Here is a 9,600-nt window from a genome sequence, read left to right as displayed (position 1 = left end):
CAAGACGCCTGCGAAATGAAAAAAAGAATGCCCAGGCTTAGCTTGGTTAAGCCAAGAATGCGTTGCATATTGCGCGGTCTTTTTGCGCGAGGTATTGCTTGGCGGCACTCGATTTTCTCAGCAGCTTTTCCTCCGTGACGTATGGATGGATGGACGGATAGGAGCGCCCCCTTTGAAACGTGGCGGTTGCAACCGCCACCACGCTCAGCCGTCCTTTTTCTTCTTTTAATTTTTTCTTTTTTTCTTTTTTCTTTTTTTGTTTTTTTTTTCGTTCTTTCGATTCTTTTTTTTACGTGCTTTGGTGACGTCACGTTACCACGTGACGTCACGTCACGTGGTTTGGTGGCTGCCCGGCCGCGCCCAAGGGCTGAACTGAGTGATTGCAATATGCTACGCATAAAAAGTATCTGTGTACAGAAGCTGCGTGGACGTGCACGTTAAAAAATCCCTGGCGGCAGAACTTTATCTGGAGTCTTTTGAAGTAATTTCGTGATTTATAGCACAGTGTTCCGTTGAGGCGTAAAATTTTGCTCATAAAATAAAAAATCATTGCCTGCGTTATATCAGGTGGCCTGCAGGGCATTGCAGGAAAATCGGTAAGTGTTCTTCACGCATCGGAACGGGCTTCCGCATTATGGATGATAAAAAAAAACGAAAGAAAGGCAAACGGGATCCCGGTCAGACCAGCGTACAGAAGAGAGTTACTGGCGCGATGCCACAAAGGTTTCAGGAAAAGAAGAAAAGAAAGAAATGCGAGAGGAATGAATGGAGGGCGAAGTCAGCAGCAAAGGAATGCTAAGAACCCGGGTTAAACAAGTTGTCGCAGCAAGTGCAGGCATCAAGAAGTTACGCCCAAGGCCACTCTCCGCTATAGCGTCCCACAACGAGGAAGCCTCACTTGTGTCACGCTTTGCTCGAGTTGGAGGACGTGAAATGTTTCCGACACACCCGTGATTGCCACATATGTTCTAATTATAGATGCCAATGCGAGCGAGTTAGCGGGGGTGCTTCGCATTTTTAGCCTCACACCAAAGACTGGACTTCGCGCATAATCAACCGCAAGCCGAAAGCTTGTATATTTGTGTTCGCAGCCAGTATTTCAGTTTCCCAGTCTGACTTCTGACAGAAGGACGTCCAAGACTATGAAAATCGAACAAATAGTAGAAAGGGGGTATCAAGGGACATTTGATATGCGCACAGGTCGTCTGGCTCAAGCAGCAAAAGACTGCCAGGGGATGGAATGATATAACTTCCACCCATGAAGATAAGAAGAACGCGCGCAAAAGTAAGCGATGACACTCGAGACAGAAACGAGTGGTTTCAAGCGCTCACAGTCAACCATGCAAGAGGCGGGAACAGCTTCATACTTCATGCTATGCGCCATGAACGGGGTGTGCATAGTGCCTCCGATGACAAGTCGGACAAAGCGTTCGTGGAAAAAACTCGCACTCATGCTGAACAATGCGTATCGCTATCAATACTGGCGAAGGGCAGGCAGGTACCCGCCGCGGTGGCTCAGTGGTAAGGCGCTCGTCTACCGAGCCGGAGTACCCGGGTTCGAACCCAACCGCGGCGGCCGCGTTTCGATGGAGGCGAAACGCAAGAGGCGCCCGTGTGCTGTGCGATGTCAGTGCGCGATAAAAATCCCCAGGTGATCGAAATTATTCCGGAGACATCCACTACGGCACCTCTTTCTCTCTGTCTTCTTTCTCTCCCACCTTCCTCCCTTCCCTTACGGCGTGGTTCAGGTGTCCGCCGATATATGTGAGACAGATACAGCGCCATTTCGTTTCCTCAAAAAACCAATTTACAATTTTTAGGCAGGTACCGGCGCGAAAATTCTCGGAAGCGCTGGCACGAAGAAAAAGCGAGAGCTCTTAGCTGTTCTCCACGTGCGACTGGGACCAAAATGAATCTGCGTGACGTTTTACATGAATGCATGATAAAAATTACGAGGAACTTTGGCGTCTAAAGTGGTGAAAGGCGAAAGCCCGAGTGCTGAATTCTGCTACGCGATTGTTCACTTCACATTCTGTTGATGCATTAATTAGCTGCCAATTAATGACGCTTAATCTTTGTCTTAATGAGTGGAACGCGACAGCGTGTTGTAGCGCAGGCACTCCACGGAACGCCACCACCCGTTCGGCGCGATGCGTTGCCCTTTGAACGCAACGCTTTTTGTGGGAAGGAAAAGGCGCTGTAATTCTCTGTCATCTCGGTGGACACCTGAACTGCACCGTACAGGAAGGGAGCAAGTGGAGTGAAAGAAGAAAGAGGGGACGTAATGAACAAAACGAAAATTTTATTTCAGGAAAGGAAATTACGCAGTGACTGTCTCACATATCTCGGTGGACACCAGTCGAAAATTGTCTCATCTAATTGGGGTTTACCGTCCCAAAGCGACTCAGGTTCTGAGGGACGCCGCAGTGAAGGGCTCCGGAAATTTCGATCACCTGCGGTTCTTTAAAGTGCACTGACGTCGCACAGTACACGGGCCTCTAGATTTAAATTAACTGCAGCATTATGTTGTTCTATATACGGCATGTTTTATTTCGGCGCTCGAATACTTTAAAAAATACTTAGGTAAATTAGCAAAGGTTTCATTTGATAAATACGAGGTCGTCAGTTAAGTGATCAATCTATTATTCTGCCCAGGCGCATTCTGAAGCAAGAAAAACACTCACGAAGCAAGAAAATCAGAAAAAAAGTAGACTTGGTGGCAAAATTTGCCTACAAGAAAATGGCGAGAGGCATGCTACGAAGCTAACTGCTTTATGAAATACTTTTAGCTGCGTTCCCAAGGTGGCATAAAAAGCACCCTTTCCGCAGGATGCAGGAAGCAAGCTTCGCCTCGAACCATGAAAATAGTACTAACTAGACCACATCGAGAAAAAGCGGCAGTTCGCACAACCGTGTTTGTACAAGGCGCCTGAAAGGTAAAGGGTGTGAAATGGAGACAGCTTACAAGACTGAACTAGCGATCCTGGCACGGTATTTGTCAACGGTTTGGTTACAATGGTAAACTCAAAACTGACAGCTGGGCCACCTGGTGGCTTGCACCGTGGTGGGACATGGCAACCAACATTAAAAGCATAATGGAATGAAAACAAGCGCTAAAGAGCTGGACGTCAGTGTTTTCCGGGTAACGTTCGCAGCTCGTTTCGACATGATTATCGTTTTAGTGCTGCGTAGAGTGGTTTAACAACGTTACAAGGGCAGGAGATATGGAATAAGAGCATATTCTTAATGAATGCCCGCCTATTGGTTGCGTGGTGCCTCACGTTCGAGTTATCTGTGACAAGGTGTGCACAAGTTCGGCCTTGTGTGTGTAAAACAGGCCGCGGAATCAAAAAGGACGCGTTGTAGCAAACGCCAGGGCAGCTACCTAGAGGAAGAAATAAAAGAACATTCGCGATTATTTGTGTTAGCAATTGTTTGTCCTTGCTCTCAACGCGAGCTGTCAGCTAGCACGCCATGCGTTATGCTTATCACCGACAAAGGCGAAAACATGGAAGAAAACTGAACACCAAAAGCGCAGTTGCAAGGTGTGCTTGGTTTGGACGGTGACTAATGCTTGTTCAGCGGCTATGTCCGTATGCGGGCCAGCAGGTTAAACATAAGTGCTACCACTAACCGAAAAAAAAAAAAAACCTCGCCTGTTTTCAGAACACTTCTTAAATCTTTTCCCGCATATAACTGATCAACTGTTCATGGTTACTTCAGAACTGTTCGAAATTTTTATCGCGCTTTTTTATTCATGATGATACTCGCGATAGCACAAACCACCTCCATTCCGCAATGTTTAATTTTTCACTAGATGCGAAGTTCGTCTGAACTAAAAGGACTAAATGCAATCAGAGGGTTTCTTCTTGATGCTGACAACCATTTTGCTCTCTCCCGCTAGTTCCAACGCGGCTATGGAGCCAATCGCAGTGCGACAACAATGCGACATTGGGAGTTCAGGACTCTTCGCCTCTATCTCGCTGCGTGCTGTTCAACAAACTCAGGGTGCCCGTTTGGGCGAACCGACGAAAATTGTTTCCTGTCAACAGTGTGCTCCAGCGGCTCAGGTGTTCTGCAGTGGAGCGCTACATCACAGGCTCCACTGTTCGCGGCGGTGCAGGCTTAGTACTCAAACGAAATGTGAGTGCAGCGGAGCAGTTGTGTTTCCATTCGCGTGGAATTCTGAGGATCCGAGGTTAGCAAGATGTCTCCTAAAGAGGGGCCGTTTGCGGCTCGCCGTGTCGCTTTGAAAGGCCGAAGGGCTCTGGTCTGAGTTTTGTGTTCACGTGCGTGTTCGTGAGTGCGTGAGTGTGCGGGTAGCGGCATCGCGCAAGACAACTCCGTCGTTCGTGAAAGCGATCACCCTGGTGCCCAGAGCACCAAGCCTAATGGGGCCACAGGTTTCGAAGAGAACGCACTCAAAGTATGTCCTTAACTGCACCCTAACTGATCCCCCACCCTGCAGAAAAAAAGTTCTATGACGCAATAACCTCATAGATCATTCATCATAGAATATCATACAATCTGTATGATATATCATACAATTTGTATGATATATCATACAGATTGTATGATATTCTATGATGAAAGGTCTGCGAGCTTATTGCATCATAAAACTTTTTTTCAGCAGGGCATTGTCCGAACTTGCCTCTTGAGTACGGGTTACAACTGTCAGTGTATGATGCAAGGTTTAACGGCCACTTGAAACACTATCGCTACGAATGTATAGTCGGCAAGTATAGCGGCAACGTTTATCTCTGCAATCGCGGTCCATTCTTCCAGCTTATTTCCCAGCAAAAGAGGTTGGTTTTTTATCAGATAGCGGCTTCTTCGCGACGTGAGCTTTACGCGATAACCGGACTCCCACGCACGACTTCAGTACGGACACCAGTTGGCCGTCTTGCAAGGGTTGTGTTAGATTTCATCATTCGGCCCGAAGCTGTGAAAACCCTCTAACATACTTGCTTCTTAAATAAACTTTCTGTCTGCGCGGCTGGCCTAACGGCAATGACTGCTGTATTCAAATGCACTTGCGCAGGCGCTGATGTATAATTGTAAGGAAGGAAATTCCAGAAATGAAAATGAAGTGCTCATTAAAGGAATGAAGAACTGAGATCAGTGGGTACGTGCCATGTCACTGAAGCAACAACAACAACAACTGAGGTCACTAGAGCACCCTATTTCACAACAGCAAAATTTGTGGTGTTTAATAACTGGCTCAGCAATTTTACTCATGTGTAATTAAGGCTACAATGAAACGCTAATTAGGTAAAAATTATGGACTGTATTGGAAGTTGATGGAGTCAACGGCCCCGACAAGCGCAAACGATGCGATAAATTAGGGATACGGATGTTGTCTCGTTTCTAAGATATGAACTATGCTCTAATAAGTATTCTTGCGCTATGCTATATGTACGTGACCATGCGGTTAGAGTGAATGAAACACATTCACATGGACCTTTTTTTCTTTCTTGGGGGGGAGGGTGGGGGGGGGGGGGCTAGATTTATCCAGAAGTTCTTTTAGATTGGTCGTAGCGCAGTTGCAAGTGCAGCTTAACGAAGGCCAGAGTGGCGGACTAACTCCACATGCTGTCATGCTTCGGAAACAACGATTTTACTTTTTTTTATAGAGCACTGTTCTTGCTTCTCACAGCCCTAGACTGGATCGTGCTCTCGTGTCGTATCTACTGAGACAAGCGAATGAGTAAGCATCGGAGCTGATTAATTTCGGATACATTCGAGAATAATTTGGTTTATTTAGACGAACTTAACCACTCAGAATGTTTTGACTCGTTAATTTATTCCTTTATCAACAGAAATGGCGCTGACAACGTAAAGTTTTCTCGAAATAACTGGGACGCCTTAATTGAAGCTCGGACCAGCATTAAATTGAGCGACTGTTTAAAATTTGTTAATAGCGTAAGAAATTTCAATGTACTGCGATAGTAATCAACGAGCCCATGAGTCAGACTGCGTTGTTTGGTTCAGAGCTATGCATCTCAAATTTGCAGTTGAGGCGATAAAAAATTGGAGTGGACGTACAGTTACCCAGGTGCAGTGCCACTACAACCTTGCTTTTGAAATTTATAGCAGTGATTGCTTTGTGAATCCCGGCATTATTATTTTGTATTCATGTTGTAGGGTGAAAGCTTCAAGAACGCCAAAAATATTGATATGCATAACTCTCGGCACATATCGCGGTGTAATATGCAAAAATTACACTCTCCTATGGCGTATTCCAATCCACGATCCGGAGCATGTTTTCTCACTTGTCTGCGGATCGTCCCGTCGTGCACCACGCCGCCAGGAGCGTGCCTTTTATTCCACTCGCTGATTTATATCTCTTGACCCCGCTGCGGATCCGGTACTAGTTCGCAGATTGAGAGCGATGCTCCGGAACGCCGTTTGGGATACGCCGTTAGTTTTGCTGAACAAACATGCGGTTGGCATTTAATGCAGCTTTAGAAGTCCGTTCCTGGTAGGTGCGCGTTTTGGGCGCGCCCCCCTCCTCCAACTCACCGCAGCAGTTGCACTGTGGCGACGACGACTACCAGCACGGCGAGAGCCCAGGCGACGAGAGCTGCCGTGGCCAGCACGGTTCGGCGGAGAGGAAGCGAGTCCGTTGGACGATAATGAGTTGCAGCATTTATCCAAACCGCCAATCGTCAAAGCGGGCCGAGACCGACGCTGAACACTGGCGCTGCGATAGCTCAGCCAATGATAGCTCCGCTTGGGCCCAATGCTAATCCTTGAGCGTTAATTCAACTAATCAGTTCTGCACGTAGGTGCCGTTGGGTGTGCATCACCATTTGTGATCTCTGGAGTGAAGTTCGGCGCGTACTGGGAGCGAAGGTAAATTTAAAGAAGCCCGCCACGGTAGCGGATGCACCGCTCCTTAAAAAAACGCTGATCATGACTGCATCCAGCTTTTGTTGTCAGTAAAAATCAATTTCGTCGCTCTTCCTGTCTATGCAGATGTAGTAAAATGGCAGTTTGGGCGAATTAGACTTCTTCGGCGGAAGAAGACTAATTTGGAGCTCACAATTTTCCTGCCACTCGATTGAAACTACTTTGTTATCACTGTATTTTTTAACCTGTATTACCTGTTACCTGTATTTTATTTTATAACCTCGACTTGCCCATAAACGATCCGCTTTCTCTGAAAACACCCTCCTTAATAGTCTATCCTCCTCAATCTATCGACACAGGCCAACTTCAGTTTGTGGTCTATGTGTTGTAGATGGCAACACCATGATTTTCAGAGTTTCCATTGAACGAGTTATCGATTTATCCTTTATTTTTGCTATTGTCTAAGGGCAACACTATCCGCCTCTCTAGTTCCTTGCTGTGACACCTCCACTTTTAGGAGGGTTCGAAAATGACATAGAGAGAACTTCTTTTCAAACATCATCAAACATTAATACCCTCACGGAGCTACCCGGAGACTGCACCACTGATATATGAAGTGGCCTACGAAAGTTTCACTAAAGCTGGACGTTAGACTTGTGCGCATGCTGTTTCGCGGTTTTATGAAGAGGCGCTTTGAATTATTACGTTCTCGAAGACCCCTAAGGTTTGTCAACAGGGTGTGCTACTTACGAGCATATTTGCAAAAAAGCTCGGAAATAATGCAGTATAATGACTCACTGCCGGTAGCATTGTTCATGACACCCAGACGACCTGCAGCTAAGAACCCATCTGATTTTATCTGCAACGTATGATCGCTTTGCAGAACTGCTGCATGCTCGGATCCCCAATAAAATCTTCACCAGCCCACTCACGTCCACCGAAGGACAGAGACCTCTACCACTGACATCCAAATAACGCTATCCTTAGCCAGCTGCACCTGACCTATACCCGTAAGCTCTCGAATATCATCCGCCCATCAGATTCGTTATTGCCCCCTGCTACGTTTGCCTTCCATCGGAATCCACTCCGTCGCTTTAACGAACCATGGGGTATTCGGCTTCAGTTGGGGTATTCATGGGGTATTCGGCTCGTACATGCTCTCCCTAGGCCACGCAGGCACGGTCGCATGGCTTGGTTAAGCGGGGCTTTATATGAGCCTTAACCCACTAAAGCTACTGCGTCATAACTTTAAGGCGGAGCTTAAGTGTCTCCTCTAACTGCTTCTCCCCAATGGCTCCTCCAGTGTTTCCTCCCCGCTAAAAGCAGCTAACCTGGGCGCATATGCAACTGTTGATGAGATCCACATCCCTTGTTTTTGTTATCTTATCCCATAGTTTGTCACCACGTCACTTAAAGCGCATTTGATGCGCTTAGTCTCAATGGAGAACAAGCTCTTGTCGGGGCAAACAGCACGCAAAACAGTGAGCCGTGCATGTGACGGAACAGACGTCAAACATCAAACAGTGTTCACAAAATGCACCACTAATGTGGTATACGAGATCCCTTTGACGTGTGGGAGAGTGTATGTGGGGCAAACGGGACAGTGTTTCAATGAGCGTGCTCGACAGCACAATGTGACCCTAACAAGCAAGACGGGAAGCAACGTAGCTATACATTGTAGCAGGTGTAAAGATTGTTGTCCGAAATTTCACGAGACCAGGTTTCTAGCCAGGGCAAAAGAAAAAAATAGAAAGAGAAGTAATTGAGGCTTTTTATATTCATCAAAGAAAAGACAACTGCGTTAGCACGCCTTCTGTTCTCCTCACAAGAAACGAACTAGCTTTTGTGGACGGTTTCATTTAGATGCCCTTTGGAAGTTCCGCTTGCTTCTAAGGCAGACAGCTGGGCTAGTTGGTGTTTAGATTGAGAGGACATAGTAGTAGCGCTTAAAAAACAAGGACGACAGGGTAGAGAAAGACAGCACAGGCGCTAGACATCAACTGACTTTATTCTCGAGAACAACAACGAATTTATAGGCGACAATCACCCTATCGTCCTTGTTTTTTAAGCGCTACTACTATGTCCTCCCGCTTGCTTCCTTCAATCGGTTTTATGATTGTTAAGATCTTAGCGTTGGTTCTTATCCTTATTCATAATCTTTCAACCTGTCCTGTCATTCACACTCGCAAGTGTTGTCAACCCTGCTTTTTGTAACAGCGACCTCCCTATGACTTGTTGTGCTGTTATCACTCGTCCATCACCGCATTTGTTTTTAGTTTTTTGGCCACGTTCACGCACCCTCATGCAGCTCAGCGGCTATAAAAGAGCGCCTGGTTACCTTTTCTTGTTATTAAAGTTGGAAGTTGCGCCTCTTTCCTGTTTTATGTTTCCTTCCTGTTTCGTCTTTATTTGGCGCACGACATTCTTTCAAAACATAAAGGTCAACAACTTTTCAACTATTACTCTTAGCCTCCATCTGTGTTGAGAGGTGTTTAGCTCAAAGCGAGTAATATCCTATCAATATTTACAACTTCGAACACAAAGTTACCCTCGGCGCCGCGGGGTAACAAATTTTGGCTATATCGGCGGGTTACTTGTAATGGATCTGTTGCTTTGCCTGCGGGCTTTTCGAAACCGCACTTATTTTGGCGCGGTGTGAGCAAAATTTACAAGAGAATAAAGCAAAGGATAACTCACGCGATCAAATGCCCTTGCCAGGCCGATTTGTGCCAGTGTAGTTGTTCGTGA

The sequence above is a fragment of the Amblyomma mixtum genome, chromosome 7, assembly GCF_055824585.1.
Source record: "Amblyomma mixtum isolate Tamu chromosome 7, ASM5582458v1, whole genome shotgun sequence".
NCBI classification, from domain to species: Eukaryota; Metazoa; Arthropoda; class Arachnida; order Ixodida; family Ixodidae; genus Amblyomma; species Amblyomma mixtum.
The sequence above is the reverse complement of the archived record's forward strand: the minus strand, read 5'-3'. Positions refer to the sequence as shown.